Source organism: Bubalus kerabau, unplaced genomic scaffold, assembly GCF_029407905.1.
Source record: "Bubalus kerabau isolate K-KA32 ecotype Philippines breed swamp buffalo unplaced genomic scaffold, PCC_UOA_SB_1v2 scaffold_42, whole genome shotgun sequence".
Classification (NCBI taxonomy): Eukaryota; Metazoa; Chordata; class Mammalia; order Artiodactyla; family Bovidae; genus Bubalus; species Bubalus kerabau.
The window spans coordinates 1,543,465-1,561,558 of record NW_026577896.1 but is presented as its reverse complement, the minus strand read 5'-3'; positions in this window follow the sequence as shown (position 1 = coordinate 1,561,558).

Below are 18,094 nucleotides of genomic sequence, written 5' to 3'. Positions count from 1 at the left end.
CAGTGGTGTCCCGAGAGGCCCCTCCCAACACCACAGTATCCCTGAATTCTCAGAGGCTCCCTGAGAAGCTACCTGAGGTCACTGGCACAAGTCGAGGGAACCCACAGTTTCCTGAAGTAACCCGAGAAAGACTTGGAGAGTCCTTTTTCAACGTCTCTTGATGCCCGATTCCCCTACCATGACTCCAGAGCAAGGACGCGCTCCCCTCGCCACAAGCAGGAAAACTGACTTCCCTAGTACCACACAAGAGGCTCCCTGAGTACCCCATCGTACCTCGTGAGAAAACCCACACTGGCGCCGCAGTTCGAGAAAAACCACAAGATGCCCCCGTCAAGGAGAGATGGGGGCCTTCTTTTCCTGCCTGACCTGGAGAGCAATTCCTGGTCCTCTCTCCAAACTTCACAGGAGTATTGACTCCCTTTAGGCCACGCAGTTGGGTCCAAGAAATACCCGGTGCAACTCGAGAGGAGAGCGGAGTCCTTTGCTTCCCTGGAGACGAGGCCTGACTCCCCGGGTGAGTTTGGAATGCAACCCCGAGATCCATGTCACCCCTGGAGTGGAACATTATGTCCTAGACACAAGCCTAGATGAGGTCTATTTTGCCCTACAGTGACTCGAGCAACCTCCATCTCTCCCTCACAATTTGAATGGAAGATTGGTCTTCCCACGGTCAACACAAGAGGAAGTCTGAATTTCCCATCGTCATTCGAGAATTCAGCCTCAAGTCTTAAAAACCATGTGGTTCCCCCTTCATCGCAATATGAGGCCCTTGCCAGCTAGAGTCTCAAGAGAAGTCCCACGTTCCATCTTAAAGTTCGAAATGCTACTTGGCACCCTTGATGTGACCCCAAAGTTCCCCAACATACCGGTCTCACTCCAGGGGAACACCGAAGTTCCCGGTGTCTCCAGGGAAGTCCCATGTTCCGCCCTGAAGGGCGAAACGGTACTTGACACCCTTGATGCGACCGCAAAAGTTCCCCGACACGCTGAGTTCCCTCGAGGGGAACACCGAGGGTCCCGGCACCACTTCATCTGAGCCCCTTCTCCCCTCCTGATCGCGACAGGAGAGTCGATTCCCCTGCTTTGTCTGGAAGGGGTTCCCGGCCTTCCTGGCGCACCTCAGGATGAGGCCGGTCTCAGGAGGAAATTCGAGACTAGCCACATGTGAGGTGCCACGTGCCGAACGACTCCGATTTTCCGGTCCGCTCTTGATAAGAACCCAATGCCCGGACACCTCTTCGAAGGAAACCCTGTGGGTGAAGGCACAACACGAAGGGGCACTGACACCCCCGTGCACCATCTGGAAAAAGCCGCAGGGTCTACACACAGCTCGACAAGGGGCCTGAGACTCCCGGAACAACTCGAGAGGCAACCAGAATTCCATTCCTCAGACAAGACGAGGCATGACTCTCCTGTCCCAACACTGCAGGGACCGTGCAGTCGGAGTCCGAATCCGAGAGGAAGCCTGAGGTTCCTGCCTCCCCTCGAGATGAGGCCCTCTTCCATTGCGCCGAACCCAGCAGAGTCCCGAGAGGCCCTGCCAACTACACAGCATCCCTCACCTCTCAGAGGCACCGTGGGAAGTTCCCTAAGGTCCCCTGCAGAAGTCGAGGGAAACGAGGGTTTCCCACCGCAACCCGAGAAAGACCTCGAGAGTCCTTCTTCAACGCCTCTTGAGGACCTAGCCGTTTCCCATGACTCGAGAGTGATGACCAGCTCCCCCTCGCCATGCACATGGAGACCTGACTTCCCTGGCGCCGCACGAGAGGCTCCCTGAGGTCCTCGTCGTGCCTCGTGAGAAAACCCCCATGGGCGCAGCAGCCTGAGGAAACCCATGAGACGCCCCCGTCATCGCGAGATGAGGGCCTTCTTTTAATGCCTGGCCTGGAGAGCAATCCCGAGTCCTCTCTCCAAACTGAAGAGTAGGCTGGACTCCCTTGAGGCGACTCAGTGGGCTCCAAGAGATCCGCATCAGGGCTAGAGAGGAGAGCGCACTCCTTTGTTTCCCCTCAAGGCGAGGCCTGACTCCCCGGGGGAGTCTGGAGTACAATCCCGAGATCCTTGTCTTCCCTTGAGAGGACTATTAGGTCCTGGACACACGCCTAGATGAGGTCTCTTTGGCCTTGCAGTGATTCGAGCACAACATCCAGCTTTCGCTCGCAACTCGAAAGGAAGTTTGGGCTTCCCAGGGCCAACACAAGAGGAGGCCTGAAATCCACGTCGTAACTCGAGAATCCCACCGCAACTCGAGAAAAACCACGTGGTTCCATCGTTTTCGCAGCATGAGGCCCTTGCCCGCCACAGCATCTCAAAAGAAGACCCACGTTCCTACTGAAGTGCAAAACGGTACTTGGCACCCATGATGGCACCCCCAAAGTTCCCCAACATACAGGTCTCACTCGAGGGTAACACCCATGTTCCCCACACCACATCATTTGAGCCCCTTCTCCCCTCCTGATTGCAATAGGAGTGTCGATTCTCCTGCTTTGTGTGGAAGGGGTTACCGATCTTCCCAGCGCACATCAGGATGAGGCCGGTCTCACGAGGAAATTGGAGATGTAGCCTCGTGGGTGGTGCCACATGCGGAAAGACCCCATTTCCCGGTCAGCTATTAATAAGAACCCGATGCCCGTACACTTCTTGGAATGCATCCCGTAGGATGAAGGCACAACAAGGAGGGACCCTGAACACCCGTGCATCTTTTGGAAAATTCTGCAGGTTCCACATACAGCTCGACAAGTGACCTGTTACCTCGTGAACAACTCGAGAGGCAAGCTAAGTTTCATTTCTCCACAGAATACGAGGCCTGACTCTCCTGTCCCAACTCTGCAGGAATCCTGAGATCGGAGTCTGAAATGGAGAGGAACCCTGAGGTTCCTTCCTCAACACGAGATGAGGCCCTCTTGTATTATACCACACCCAGTGGAGTCCCGACAGGCCCCTCCCAACTCCACAGTATCAGTGTCTTCTCAGAGGCACCCTGAGCAACTCCCTGAGGTCACCGGCACAAGTCAAGGGAACACAGGGTATCCTGCCGCAACCCGAGAAAGACCTCAAGAGTCCGTCTTCAACGCGTCTTGAGGACGGATTCCCCTACCATGACTCGAGAGCAATGACATGATCCCCCTCGCCATGAGCATGGACACCTGACTTCCCTGGCGCCACATGAGAGGCTCCCTGAGCTCCCCGTCATACCTCGTGAGAAACCCCACACTGGCGCCGCAGCTCGGGAAAACCCACCGTCATCGCGAGATTGGGGACTTCTTTTCCTGCCTGACCTGGAGAGCAATCCCTGGTCTTTTCTCCAAACTTCACAGGAGGCTTTACTCCCTTAAGGCCACTCAATGGGCTCCAAGAGATACCTGTCGCGACTTGAGAGGAGAGCAGAGTACTTTGTTTCCCCTCGAGACGAGGCCTTACCTCGGGTGAGTCTGGAATGCAACCCCGAGATCCCTGTTGCCCCTGGAGAGGAACATTATGTCCTGGACAAAAGCCTAGATGAGGTCTATTTTGCCCTACAGTGACTCGAGAGCAACACCCATCTCTCCCTCGCAATTCGAATGGAAGATTGGTCTTCACTGGGCCAACAAAATAGGAAGTCTGAATTTCCCGTTGTAACTCGAGAATCCCGCCGCAACTCTTAAAAACCACGTGGTTCCCCATTCATCGCAATATGAGGCCTTTGCCCGCTACAGAGTCTCAAGAGAAGTCCCATGTTTCGTCATAAAGTTCGAAATGCTACTTGGCACCCTTGATGCGACCCCAAAAGTTCCCCAATATACCGGTCTCACTCCAAGGGAACAGCGAAGTTCCTGGCACCACTTCATTTGAGCCCCTTCTCCGCTCCTGATCACGGCAGGAAGGTCGATCCCCCTGCATTGTCTAGAAGGGGTTCCCGACCTTCATGGCGCACCTCAGGATGAGGCCAGTCTCACGAAGAAATTCGAGACGTAGCCTTGTGTTGGTGCCACGTGCCAAAAGACCCCGATTTCTCGGTCTTGCTCTTGATAAGAACCCGATGCCCGGACACCTCTTCTAAGGCAACCCTGTGGATGAAGGCACTACACGAGGGGGCACTGGCAACCCTGTTCATCGTCCGGAAAACGCCGCAGGATCCACATAGAGCTCCACAACTGGCCTGTCACCCCTTAAACAACGAGAGAGGAAAGCGGAGTCCCCTTCCTCAGACAAGACGAGGCCTGAGTATCCAATCCCAACTCTGCAGGCACGCTTCGATCTGAGTCAGAAATGGAGAGGAAACCTGAGGTTCCTGCCTCAACCCGAGATGAGGCCCTCTTCCATTAAAACAAACCCAGTGGAGTCCCGAGAGGCCCCTCCCATCTCCACAGTATCCCTGACTTCTCATAGGCATTCTGAGAAGCTCCTTGAGGCCACCGGCAAAAGTCGAGGGAAATAAGAGTTTCCTGCCACAACCGAAGAAAGACCTCGAGAGTCCTTCTTCAATGTGTCTTGAGGTCAGATTCCCCTACCATAGCTCGAGAGCAATAATGCGCTCCCCCTCGCCACGCACATGGAGACATGACTTCCCTGGCGCCACACGAGAGGCTCCCTGAGCTCCCCGTCGTACCTCGTGTGAAACCCCACACTGGCGCCGCAGCTCGAGAAAACCCACAAGATCCCTCCGTCATCACGAGATGAGGGCCATCTTTTCCTGCATGGCCTGGAGAGCAGTCCCAAGTCCTCTCTCCAAACTTCACAGGAGGCTTGACTCCCTTTAGGCCACAAAGTGGGCTCCAAGAGGTGCCCGTCGCGACTCGAAAGGAGAGCGGAGTCCTTTGCTTCCCTTCGACACGAGGCCTGACTCCCTGGGTGAATCTGGAATGCAAACCTGAGATCCCTGTGGCCCTTGGAGAGGAACATTAGGTCCTGGACACAAGCTTAGATGAGGTCTCCTTTGCCCTGCAGTGACTCGAGCTCAACCCCCAGCTCTCCCTCGCAACTCGAATGGATGATTGGACTTCCCTGGCCGAACACAAGAGGAAGCCTGAAATCCCCGTCGTAACTCGAGAATCCCGCCGCAACTCTAGAAAAACCACGTGGCTCCCCTGTCATCGCAAGATGAGGCCCTTGGCCGCTACAGCGTATCAAGAGAAGTCCCACGTTCCATCCTGAAGTACAAAACGGTACTTGGCACCCTTGATGCGACCCCCAAAGTTCCCTGACATACCGGTCTCACTCGAGGGAAACACCAAAGTTCACGGCACCACTTCCTGTGAGCCCCTTCACCCCTCCTGATCGCGACAGAAGGGTCGATTCCCATGTTTTGTCTGCAAGGGGTTCCCGACGTTCCCCGCGAACCTCCGGATGAGGCCAGTCTCATGAGGAAATTCGAAAAGTAGCCTCATGGTTGGTGCCATATGCTGAAAGATCCCGAATTCCCGGTCCACTCTAGATAAGAACCTGATGCCCGGACATCTCTTCGAAGGCAACCCTGTGGATGAAGGCACAACACAAAGGGACACTGACATCCCCATACATCGTCTGGAAAAACCCGCAGATTCCACTCACAGCTCCAAATGTGGACTGTCACCTCGTGAACACCTCGAGAGGCAAGTGAAGTTGCATTCCTTCACACAAGACGAGGCCTTACTCTCCTGTCCCAACTCTTCAGGGACCCTGCAATTGGAGTCAGAAATGGAGAGGAACCCTGAGGTTCCTGCCTCAACTAGAGAAGAGGCCCTCTTCCATTGAACCAAACTCAGTGGTGTCCCGAGAGGCCCCTCCCAACACCACAGTATGCCTGAATTCTCAGAGGCTCCCTGAGAAGCTACCTGAGGTCACTGGCACAAGTCGAGGGAACCCACAGTTTCCTGAAGTAACCCGAGAAAGACTTGGAGAGTCCTTTTTCAACGTCTCTTGATGCCCGATTCCCCTACCATGACTCCAGAGCAAGGACGCGCTCCCCTCGCCACAAGCAGGAAAACTGACTTCCCTAGTACCACACAAGAGGCTCCCTGAGTACCCCATCGTACCTCGTGAGAAAACCCACACTGGCGCCGCAGTTCGAGAAAAACCACAAGATGCCCCCGTCAAGGAGAGATGGGGGCCTTCTTTTCCTGCCTGACCTGGAGAGCAATTCCTAGTCCTCTCTCCAAACTTCACAGGAGTATTGACTCCCTTTAGGCCATGCAGTTGGGTCTAAGAAATACCCGGTGCGACTCGAGAGGAGAGCGGAGTCCTTTGCTTCCCTGGAGACGAGGCCTGACTCCCCAGGTGAGTTTGGAATGCAACCCCGAGATCCATGTCACCCCTGGAGTGGAACATTATGTCCTAGACACAAGCCTAGAGGAGGTCTATTTTGCCCTACAGTGACTCGAGCAACCTCCATCTCTCCCTCACAATTTGAATGGAAGATTGGTCTCCCCACGGTCAACACAAGAGGAAGTCTGAATTTCCCATCGTCATTCGAGAATTCAGCCTCAAGTCTTAAAAACCATGTGGTTCCCCCTTCATCGCAATATGAGGCCCTTGCCAGCTAGAGTCTCAAGAGAAGTCCCACGTTCCATCTTAAAGTTCGAAATGCTACTTGGCACCCTTGATGTGACCCCAAAGTTCCCCAACATACCGGTCTCACTCCAGGGGAACACCGAAGTTCCCGGTGTCTCCAGGGAAGTCCCATGTTCCGCCCTGAAGGGCGAAACGGTACTTGACACCCTTGATGCGACCGCAAAAGTTCCCCGACACGCTGGGTTCCCTCGAGGGGAACACCGAGGGTCCCGGCACCACTTCATATGAGCCCCTTCTCCCCTCCTGATCGCGACAGGAGAGTCGATTCCCCTGCTTTGTCTGGAAGGGGTTCCCGGCCTTCCTGGCGCACCTCAGGATGAGGCCGGCCTCAGGAGGAAATTCGAGACTAGCCACATGTGAGGTGCCACGTGCCGAACGACTCCGATTTTCTGGTCCGCTCTTGATAAGAACCCAATGCCCGGACACCTCTTCGAAGGAAACCCTGTGGGTGAAGGCACAACACGAAGGGGCACTGACACCCCCGTGCACCATCCGGAAAAAGCCGCAGGGTCTACACACAGCTCGACAAGGGGCCTGAGACTCCCGAACAACTCGAGAGGCAACCAGAATTCCATTCCTCAGACAAGACGAGGCATGACTCTCCTGTCCCAACACTGCAGGGACCGTGCAGTCGGAGTCCTAAACCGAGAGGAAGCCTGAGGTTCCTGCCTCCCCTCGAGATGAGGCCCTCTTCCATTGCGCCGAGCCCAGCAGAGTCCCGAGAGGCCCTGCCAACTACACAGCATCCCTCACCTCTCAGAGGCACCCTGGGAAGTTCCCTAAGGTCCCCTGCAGAAGTCGAGGGAAACGAGGGTTTCCCGCCGCAACCCGAGAAAGACCTCGAGAGTCCTTCTTCAACGCCTCTTGAGGACCTAGCCGTTTCCCATGACTCGAGAGTGATGACCAGCTCCCCCTCGCCATGCGCATGGAGACCTGACTTCCCTGGCGCCGCACGAGAGGCTCCCTGAGGTCCTCGTCGTGCCTCGTGAGAAAACCCCCATGGGCGCAGCAGCCTGAGGAAACCCATGAGACGCCCCCGTCATCGCGAGATGAGGGCCTTCTTTTCTTGCCTGGCCTGGAGAGCAATCCCGAGTCCTCTCTCCAAACTGAAGAGGAGGCTCGACACCCTTGAGTCCACTCAGTGGGCTCCAAGAGATCCGTGTCGCGACTTGAGAGGAAAGCGGAGTCTTTGCTTCCCCTCCAGGCGTGTCCTGACCCCCCGGGGGAGTCTGGAATGGAAACCCGTGATCCCTGTCTTCCCTTGAGAGGACTATTAGGTCCTGGACACACGCCTGGATGAGGTCTCTTTGGCCCTGTAGTGACTCGAGCAGAACCCCCAGCTTTCCATCGCAACTCGAATTGAAGATTGGGCTTCCCAGGGCCAACCCAAGAGGAAGCCTGAAATTCCTGTCGTTTTTGAGAATCCCGATGCAACTCGAGAAAAACGACGTGGTTCCAACGTCTTCACAGGATGAGGCCCTTGCCCGCTACAGCGTCTCCAGGGAAGTCCCATGTTCCGTCCTGAAGGGCGAAATGGTCCCTGACAGCCTTCCTGCGACCCCCAAAAGTCATCCGACACGCCGGGGTCCCCCGAGGGGAACACCGAGGGTCCCGGCACCGCTTCCTCTGAGCCCCTTCTCCCCTCCTGATCGTGACCGGTGGGTCGATTCCCCTGCTTTGTCTGCAAGGGGGCCCGACCTTCCCTGCACAACTCAGGATGAGGCCGGTCTCATGGGGAAATTCGATACGTAGCTTTGTGGGTGGTGCCACTTGCTGAAAGACTCCAATTTCCCGGTCCGCTCTTGATAAGAATCCGATGCTCGGACACCTCTTGGAAGGCAGCCTTGAGTATGAAGGTACAACACGAAGGGGCACTAACACACCTGTGCATCATCTGGAAAAACGGGCAGGTTACACACACAGCTCGACAAGTGGCCTGTCACCTCGAGAACAACTCGAGAGGCAAGAGGAGTCCCATCCTCCAGAAAAGACGAGGCCTGACTCTCCTGTACCAACATGCAGGGACCTTGCGATCTGAGTCAGAAATGGAGAGGAACACTGAGGTTCCTGCTTCAACTCGAGATGAGTCCCTCTTACATTCCACCAAATGCAGAGGAGTCTCGAGAGGCCCCTCCAAACTGCACAGTATCCCTGACTTCTCAGAGGCACTCTGAGAAGCTCCCTGAGGTCGCAGGCACAAGTCAAGGGAACCCTGGGTTTTATGCAGTGACCCGAGAAAGACCTCGAGAGTCCTTCTTCAACCTGTCTTGAGGCCCGATTACCCTACCATGACTCAAGAGCGATGACGAGCTCCCCCTAGCCATCTCATGGGGACCTGACTTCCCTGGCGCCACACGAGAGGCTCCCTGAGCTCCCTCTCGTACCTCGTCAGAAACCCGGCACTAGCGCAGCAGTCTAGAAAACCCACGAGACGCCGCCATCATCGCGAGATGAGGGCCTTCTTTTCCTGCATGGCCTGGAGAGGAATCCCGAGTCCTCTATCCAAACAGCACAGGAGGCTTGACTCCCTTTAGGGCACACAGTGGGCTCCAAGAGATACCCATCGCGACTCAAAAGGACAGCGGAGTTCTTTGCTTCCCCTCGAGACGAGGCCTGATTCCCCGGGTGAGTCTGGTATGCAACCCCAAGATCCCTGTCTCCCCTAGGGACGAGCATTATGTCCTGGACACAAGCCTAGATGAGGTCTATTTTGCCCTGCAGTGACTCGAGAGCAATCCCCAGCTCTCCCTTTAAACTCGAATGGAAGATAGGACTTCCCTGGCCCAACACATGAGGAAGACTGTATTCCCCGTCGAAACTCGAGAATCCCGCTACAACTCGAGAAACGCCATGTGGTTCCCCCGTCATCCCAAGATTAGGCCCTTGCCCCCTACAGCGTCTCAAGAGAAGTCCCACGTTCCGTCTTGAAGTGCGAAACGGTATTGGCACCCTTGATGGGCCCTCAAGTGTTCCTCGACACACCAGTCTGACTCGAGGAGAACACCGAGGTTCCCGCCACCACTACATCTGGGCCCCTTCTCCCCTCCTGATCGCGACAGGAGGGTCGATTCCCCTGTTTTGTCTTGAAGGGGTTCCCACCTTTCCCGGTGCATCTCAGGATGAGGCCGGTCTCACGAGGATATTCGAGACATAGCCACGTGGATGGTGACACATGCCGAAAGACCCCGATTTCCCGGTCCGCTCTTGATAAGATCCTGATGCCCGGACACCTCTTTGAAGATAACCCTTTTGATGAAGGCACAACACTTAGGGGCACTGACACCCCTGGGTATCGTCCGGAGAAACCCGCAGGTACCACACACAGCTCGAGAAGTGACCTGTCACCCCGTGAACAACTGGAGAGGCAAGCAGAGTTCCATTCCTCCACACAAGACGAGGCCTGACTCTCCTGTTCGAACTCTGCAGCGAAACTGTGATCCGAGTCAGATCTGGCCCAGGGGAAGTCAGGAGAGGAAACATGAGTTTCCTGCCTCCACTCGAGATGAGGCCCTCTTCCATTGCACCGAACCCAGTGGAGTCCCGAGAGACCCCTCCCAACTGCACAGTATCCCTGACTTCTCAGAGGCACCCTTAGACCTTCCTGAGATCACCGGCACAAGTCGAGGGAACCAAGGGTTTCCTGCCCCAACCCGTAAAAGACCTCGAGAGTCCTTCTTCAACGCGTCTTGAGGTGCGATTCCCCTACCATGACTCGAGAGCAATGACGCGCTCCCCCTAGCCACGCGCATAGAAACCTGACTTCCCTGGCGCCACAGGAGAGGCTCCCTGAGCTCCCCATTATACCTCGTGAGCAACACCACACTGGAGCCGCAGCTCGAGAATACCCACGAGACGCCCCAGTCCTCACGAGATGAGGGCCTTCTTTTGCTGTATGGCCTGGAGAGCAATCCTGAGTCCTCTCTCCAAACTCCACAGGAGGCTTGACTCATTTTAGGCCACACAGTGAGCTCCAAGATATACCCGTCGCGACTTGACAGGAGAGCGGTGTCCTTGGCTTCCCCTCGAGACGAGGCCTGATTCCCCGGGTGCGTCTGGTATGCAACCCCAAGATCCCTGTCGCCCCTAGGGACGAGCATTAAGTCCTGGACACAAGCCTAGATGAGGTCTATTTTGCCCTGCAGTGACTCGAGAGCAATCCCCAGCTCTCCCTTTAAACTCGAATGGAAGATAGGACTTCCCTGGCCCAACACATGAGGAAGACTGTATTCCCCGTCGAAACTCGAGAATCCCGCCACAACTCGAGAAACGCCACGTGGTTCCCCCGTCATCGAAAGATGAGGCCCTTGCCCGCTACAGCGTCTCAAGAGAAGTCCCACGTTCCGTATTGAAGAGCGAAAAGTTACTTGGAACCCTTGATGCGACCCCAAAAGTTCCCCGACATACCAGTCTCACTTGAGGAGAACACTGAGGTTCCCGGCACCACTTCATCTGAGACTCTTCTCCCCTCTTGATCGCGACAGGAGGTTCGATTCCCCTGCTTTGTCTGGAAGGCGTTCCCGACCTTCCTGGCGCACATCAAGATGAGGCCAGTCTCACGAGGAAATTCGAGACATAGCCTCGTGGGTGGTGCGGCATGCCAAAAGACCCCGATTCCCTGGTCCGTTCTTGATAAGAACCTGATGGCAGAACCCAACTCGAAGGCAATCCTGTGGAACAAGGCACAACACGAAGGGGCAGTGACACCCCAGTGCATCGTCCAGAAAAACACGCAAGTTCCACATACAAATCGACAAGTGGCCTGTCACCCCATGAACAACGCGAGAGTCAAGCGGAGTTCCATTCCTCCACACAAGACGAGGCCTGACTCTCCTGTCCCAACTCTGCAGGGACTCTGCGATCCGAGTCAGATCCGGCGCATTCGAAGCCAGGAGAGGAACCCTGTGGTTCCTGCCTCAACTTGTCATGAGGCCCTCTTCCATTGCACCAAACCCAGTGGAGTTCCGAGAGGCCCCTCCCAACTCCACAGTGACCCTGACTTCTCAGAGGCACGCTGAGAAGCTTCCTGAGGTCACTGGCACAAGTCGATGGAACCCAGGGTTTCCTGCTACAACCCAGGAAAGACCTCGAGAGTCCTTCTTTAACACCTCTTCAGGCCCAATTCCCCTACCATGACTCGAGAACAATGACGGGCTCCCTCTCACCACGTGCATAGAGACCTGACTGCCCTGGCACCACATGAGAGGCTCACTGAGCTCCCAGTCTTACTTCGTGAGAAACCCCACACTAGCGCCACAGCTCGAGAAAACCTACGAGACGCCCCAGTCATCGGGAGATGAGGGCCTTCATTTCCTGCATTGCCTGGAGAGCAATCCCGTGTCCTCCCTCCAAACACCAGAGGAGGTTTGACTCCCTTTAAGCCACTCAGTGGGCTCCAAGACATACCCGTCTGACTCGAGAGGAGAGCAGAGTCCTTTGCTTCCCCTCGAGACGAGGCCTGACTCCAGGGTGAGTCTGGAATGCAACCCCGAGATTCCTGTCGCCCCTTGACATGAACATTAGGTCCTGCACACAAGCCTTGGTGGGGTCTCTTTTGCCTTCAGTGACTAGAGCGCACCTCCAGCTCTTCCTCGAATCTCGAATGGAAGATAAGACTTTTGTGGGCCAACACAAGACGAAGCATGAATTCCCTGTGGTAACTCAAATATCCCACCGCAACTAGAGAAAAACCAAGTGGTTCCCCAGTCATTCCAAGATGAGGCCCATGCCCGCTGGAGCACCCCAAGAGAAGTCCCACGTTCCAATTTGAAGAGCGAAACGGTACTTGGAACGCGTTATGCGACCCCAAAAGTTACCCGACATACCTGTCTCACTTGAGGGAAACACCGAGGTTCCCAGCAGCACTTCATCTGAGCCACTTCTCCCCTCCTGATCGCCACAGGAGGGTCGATTCCTCTGCTTTGTCTGGAAGGGTTTCATGACCTTCGCGGCACACCTCAGGATGAGGCCGGTTTCATGAGGAAATTCGAGACTAGCCACGTGGGTGGTGCCAAATGCTGAACGACCCCGATTTCCCAGTCCGCTTTTCATAAGAACACGATGCCCGGACACCTCTTCGAAGGCAACCCTGTGGATGAAGACACAAAAGGAAGGGTCACTGACACCCCCATGCATCGTCTGGAAAAACCTGCAGATTCCACACACAGTTTGATAAGGGGCCTGAAAGCCCATGAACAACTCGAGAGGCAAGCGGAGTTCCATTCCTCAGAAAAGACATAGCCTGACTCTCCTGTCCCAACTCTGCAGGGACACTACGATCAGAGTCAGAATTGGAGAGGAAGCCTGAGGTTCCTGCCTCCACTCGAGATGAGGCCCTCTTCCATTGCGACAAACCCAGTGGAGTCCCGAGAGGCCCCGCCAAATCCACAGCATCCCTCACCTCTCAGAGGCACCCTGGGAAGTTCCCTCAGGTCCCCGGCAGAAGTCGGGGGAAACGAGGGTTTCATACTGCAACCCGAGAAAGACATCGAGAGTCCTTCTTCAACGCGTCTTGAGGCCCTAGTCCCCTCCCATGACTCGAGAACAATGACGCGCTCCTTCTCGTTACGTGCATGGAGACATGACTTCCCTGGAACCGCACGAGAGGCTCCCTGAGATCCTCGTCGTGCCTCGGGAGAAAACCCCCACGGGTGCCGAAGCTCGAGGAAACCCCTGAGATGCCCCCGTCCTCGCGAGGTGAGGGCCTTCTTTTCCTGCCTGGCCTGGAGAGTAATCACGAGTCCTCTCTCAAAAGTGAAGAGGAGGCTGGACTCCCTTGAGGACACTCAGGGGGCACCAAGATATCCGCGTCGCGACTCGGGAGAAGAGCGGAGTCCTTTGCTTCCCCTCGAGGCGAGGCCTGACTCCCCAGGGGAGCATGGGATGCAACTCCGAGATCCTAGTTTTCCCTGGAGGGAGCATTAGGTCCTGGACACAGGCCTAGATGAGATCTCTGGCCCTGCAGTGACTCGAGCGCAACCCCCAGCTTTCGCTCGCCACTAGAATAGAAGATTGGGCTACCCAGGGCCGACACAAGAGGAAGCCTGTAATCCCCCGTCGTAACACGAGAATCCCGCCGCAACTCGAGAAAAACCACGTGGTTCCCACATCTTCGCAAGATGTGGCCCTTGCCCGTGAAGGCGTCTCAAGGGAAGTCCCCTGTTCCGCCCTGAAGTGCGAAACGGGACCTGACAGCCTTCATGTGAACCCAAAAGTTCCCCGACACCCCTGGTTCCCTCGAGGGGAACACCGAGGGTCCCGGCACCGCTTCATCTGAGCCCCTTCTCCCCTCCTGAGCGAGAACGGAGAGTCGATTCCCCTGCGTGGTCTGGAAGGGGTTCCCGGCCTTCCTGGCGCACCTCAGGAGGAGGCCGGTCTCACGAGGACATTTGAAATGAGCCACGTGGGTGGTGCCACACGCCGGACGACCCCGATTCCCCGGTCCGCTCTTGAGAAGAACCTGATGACGTACCCCTCTTCGAAGGCAGCCCTGTGGGTGAAGGCACAGACCTAAGCGGCATTGACATCCCCGTGCATCATCCGGAAAGACCCGAGGGTTCCACACACAGCTCGACGAGGGGCCTGTGGCCCCCTGAGCAACTCGAGAGGCCAGCGGCGTTCCCTTCCTCAGACAAGACGAGGCCTGACTCTCCTGTCCCAACTCTGCAGGGACCCTGCAGTAGGAGTCCGAAACGGAGAGGAAGCCTGAGGTTCTTGCCTCCCAACCAGATGAGGACCTCTTCCGTTGCGCCAGACCCAGCAGAGTCCCAAGGGGACCCGCCACCTCCACAGGATCCCTCGCCTCTCAGAGGCACCCTGGGAAGTTCCCTAAGGTCCCCGGCAGAAGGCGAGGGACACGAGGGTTTCCCGCCGCCCCCCGACAAAGACCTCGAGAGTCCTTCTTCAACGCGTCTCGAGGCCCTAGTCCCCTCCCGTGACTCGAGAGCCAGGACGCGCTCCCCCTCGCCATGCGCATGGAGACCTGACTTCCCTGGTGCCGCACTGGAGGCTCCCTGAGATCCTCGTCGTGCCTCAGAAGAAAACCCCCGCGGGCGCCGCAGCTCGAGGAAACCCTGGAGACGCCCCAGTCCTCGCGAGCTGAGGGCCTTCTTTTCCTGCATGGCCTGGAGAGCAATCCCGGGTCCTCTCTCCAAACGGAAGAGGAGGCTGGACTCCCTTGAGGCCGCTCAGGGGGCTCCAAGAGACCCGCGTCGCAACTCGAGAGGAGAGCAGAGTCCTTGGCTTCCCCTCGAGACGAGGCCTGATTCTTCGGGGGAGCCTGGAATGCAACCCCGAGATCCATGCCTTCCCTGGAGAGGAATATTAGGTCCCGGACACACGCCTAGGTGAGGTCTCTTCGGCCCTGCAGTGACTCGAGCGCAACCCCCAGCTTTCCCTCGCAACCCGAGGGGAAGATGGGGCTTCCCAGGGCCAAACCAAGGGGAAGGCTGAGATCCCCGTCGTAACTCGAGAATGCCGCCGCAACTCGAGAAAAACCACGTGGTTCCCACCGCTTGGCAAGATGAGGCCCTTGCCAGCGACGGCGTCTCAAGGGAAGTCCCCTGTTTGGCCCTGAAGGGCCAGACGGTCCCTGACAGCCTTCCTGCGACCCCCAAAAGTCCCCCGACACGCCGGGTTCCCCCGAGGGGAACACCGAGGGTCCCGGCACCGCTTCTTCAGAGCCCCTTCTCCCCTCCTGATCGCGACAGGAGAGGCGATTCCCCTGCGTGGTCTGGAAGGGGTTCCCGGCCTTCCCAGCGCACCTCAGGATGAGGCCGGTCTCACGAGGAAATTCGAAACGAGCCACGTGGGTGGGGCCACATGTCGAACGCCCCCGATTCCCCGGTCCGCTCTTGAGAAGGACCCGAGGCCCGGACCCCTCTTCGAAGGCAACCCTGTGGGTGAAGGCACAACACGAAGGGGCACTGCCACCCCCGGGCATCGTCCGCAAAGACCCGCGGGTTCCACACACAGCTCGACGAGGAGCCTGAGACCCCATGAGCAACTCGAGAGGCCAGCGGGGTTCCCTTCCTCAGACAAGACGAGGCCTGACTCTCCTGTCCCAACTCTGCAGGGACCCTGCGGTCGGAGTCCGAAACGGAGAGGAAGCCTGAGGTTCCTGCCTCCCCTCGAGGTGAGGCCCTCTTCCGTTGCGCCAGACCCAGCGGAGTCCCGAGGGGACCCGCCACCTCCACAGGATCCCTCGCCTCTCAGAGGCACCCTGGGAAGTTCCCTAAGGTCCCCGGCAGAAGGCGAGGGAAACGAGGGTTTCCCGCCGCCCCCCGACAAAGACCTCGAGAGTCCTTCTTCAACGCGTCTCGAGGCCCTAGTCCCCTCCCGTGACTCGAGAGCCAGGACGCGCTCCCCCTCGCCACGCGCATGGAGACCTGACTTCCCTGGCGCCGCACGAGAGGCTCCCTGAGATCCTCGTCGTGCCTCGGGAGAAAACCCCCACGGGCGCCGCAGCTCGAGGAAACCCCTGAGACGCCCCCGTCCTCGCGAGCTGAGGGCCTTCTTTTCCTGCATGGCCTGGAGAGCAATCCCGGGTCCTCTCTCCAAACGGAAGAGGAGGCTGGAATTCCCTTGAGGCCGCTCAGGGGGCTCCAAGAGACCCGCGTCGCGACTCGAGAGGAGAGCGGAGTCCTTGGCTTCCCCTCGAGACGAGGCCTGACTCCCCGGGGGAGCCTGGAATGCAACCCCGAGATCCCTGCCTTCCCTGGAGAGGAACATTAGGTTCCGGACACACGCTTAGGTGAGGTCTCTTCGGCCCTGCAGTGACTCGAGTGCAACCCCCAGCTTTCCCTCGCAACCCGAGGGGAAGTTTGGGCTTCCCAGGGCCAACCCAAGGGGAAGGCTGAGATCCCCGTCGTAAATCGAGAATGCCGCCGCAACTCGAGAAAAACCACGTGGTTCCCACCGCTTGGCAAGATGAGGCCCTTGCCCACGACGGCGTCTCAAGGGAAGTCCCCGGTTCCGCCCTGAAGGGCGAGACGTTCCCTGACAGCCTTCCTGCGACCCCCAAATGTCCCCCGACACGCCGGGGTCCCCCGAGGGGAACACCGAGGGTCCCGGCACCGCTTCCTCTGAGCCCCTTCTCCCCTCCTGATCGCGACAGGAGAGGCGATTCCCCTGCGTGGTCTGGAAGGGGTTCCCGGCCTTCCCGGCGCACCTCAGGATGAGGCCGGTCTCACGAGGAAATTCGAGACGAGCCACGTGGGTGGGGCCACATGCCGAACGCCCCCGATTCCCCGGTCCGCTCTTGAGAAGGACCCGAGGCCCGGACCCCTCTTCGAAGGCAACCCTGTGGGTGAAGGCACAACACGAAGGGGCACTGCCACCCCCTGAGACCCCATGAGCAACTCGAGAGGCCAGCGGGGTTCCCTTCCTCAGACAAGACGAGGCCTGACTCTCCTGTCCCAACTCTGCAGGGACCCTGCGGTCGCAGTCCGAAACGGAGAGGAAGCCTGAGGTTCCTGCCTCCCCTCGAGGTGAGGCCCTCTTCCGTTGCGCCAGACCCAGCGGAGTCCCGAGGGGCCCCGCCACCTCCACAGGATCCCTCGCCTCTCAGAGGCACCCTGGGAAGTTCCCTAAGGTCCCCGGCAGAAGGCGAGGGAAACGAGGGTTTCCTGCCGCCCCCCGAGAAAGACCTCGAGAGTCCTCCTTCAACGCGTCTCGAGGCCCTAGTCCCCTCCCGTGACTCGAGAGCCAGGACGCGCTCCACCTGGCCACGCGCATGGAGACCTGACTTCCCTGGCGCCGCACGAGAGGCTCCCTGAGATCCTCATCGTGCCTCGGGACAAAACCCCCACGGGCGCCGCAGCTCGAGGAAACCCCTGAGACGCCCCCGTCCTCGCGAGCTGAGGGCCTTCTTTTCCTGCATGGCCTGGAGAGCAATCCCGGGTCCTCTCTCCAAACGGAAGAGGAGGCTGGACTCCCTTGAGGCCGCTCAGGGGGCTCCAAGAGACCCGCGTCGCGACTCGAGAGGAGAGCGGAGTCCTTGGCTTCCCCTCGAGACGAGGCCTGACTCCCCGGGGGAGCCTGGAATGCAACCCCGAGATCCCTGCCTTCCCTGGAGAGGAACATTAGGTCCCGGACACACGCTTAGGTGAGGTCTCTTCGGCCCTGCAGTGACTCGAGCGCAACCCCCAGCTTTCCCTCGCAACCCGAGGGGAAGATTGGGCTTCCCAGGGCCAACCCAAGGGGAAGGCTGAGATCCCCGTCGGAACTCGAGAATGCCGCCGCACCTCGAGAAAAACCACGTGGTTCCCACCGCTTGGCAAGATGAGGCCCTTGCCCGCGACGGCGTCTCAAGGGAAGTCCCCTGTTCCGCCCTGAAGGGCGAGACGGTCCCTGACAGCCTTCCTGCGACCCCCAAAAGTCCCCCGACACACCGGGGTACCCTGAGGGGAACACCGAGGGACCGGCACCGCTTCCTCTGAGCCCCTTCTCCCCTCCTGATCGCGACAGGAGAGGCGATTCCCCTGCGTGGTCTGGAAGGGGTTCCCGGCCTTCCCGGCGCACCTCAGGATGAGGCCGGTCTCACGAGGAAATTCGAGACGAGCCACGTGGG